Source organism: Penaeus monodon, chromosome 28 (genome assembly GCF_015228065.2).
Source record: "Penaeus monodon isolate SGIC_2016 chromosome 28, NSTDA_Pmon_1, whole genome shotgun sequence".
In the NCBI taxonomy this organism is placed as follows: domain Eukaryota; kingdom Metazoa; phylum Arthropoda; class Malacostraca; order Decapoda; family Penaeidae; genus Penaeus; species Penaeus monodon.
In genome coordinates this window covers 31,042,778-31,043,496 of record NC_051413.1, presented here as the reverse complement: position 1 = coordinate 31,043,496, position 719 = coordinate 31,042,778, and positions in this window count along the sequence as shown.

Below are 719 nucleotides of genomic sequence, written 5' to 3'. Positions count from 1 at the left end.
GTAATGCTTCTCTCACACAAAAAATCCACAAGAAAAATATATAAATCACAGAAACAAGAAAGTGTCACGTGTCGTACCCCCCTGCAAAAGTTGAGAGAAGAAAAATGCTTATTTAAGATGAAAGCTTAATGAACCCGCTCTAAAGGGACCGTGAAACGGGTGAGTCATAACTCCTGCTGTATACACGACGCGAATTCTCAAATATCACGCAGTAAGAGTTAACTTTCATTAATTCCCCCTTTTTTCGTAAATTTAAGAGATACGTACTAACAAAGTAGGTCATCGACCTCTCCAAATCCGCAAATTACCACTTTCTTTAAATCGTAGTTAATAGGTACATAACACGTGTTATCGATCCGATGAATCCGCATCCCCGAACGGTTTGCCCCGGGGAATTAATCCGGGGGAATCCGCATGAGTTTCCCTCGCGAACGCCAGCCTTTGAACTGCGCAATACTACTGAATCATCGAGATCCAAAAGGATTGGGTTTGTGAGATGTCGAATCCGGCTGAATCCACAGTTGATGAAACTCGCGAACGAAGATATGTCGGCTTTGACAGGCAGATCGGCTTGAGACGTCTCAGGCCTGGGAATCGATTTTTTTTTCGTCCTTTTTTCTTTTCCCCTTTTTTTTTCTTGTCCCTTTTTTTTCTTTATATATTTTCTTTGCTTTATTTGTGCGTGTTTGAGTGGGTAGAATTTTCGTCGTCTGTTTTTG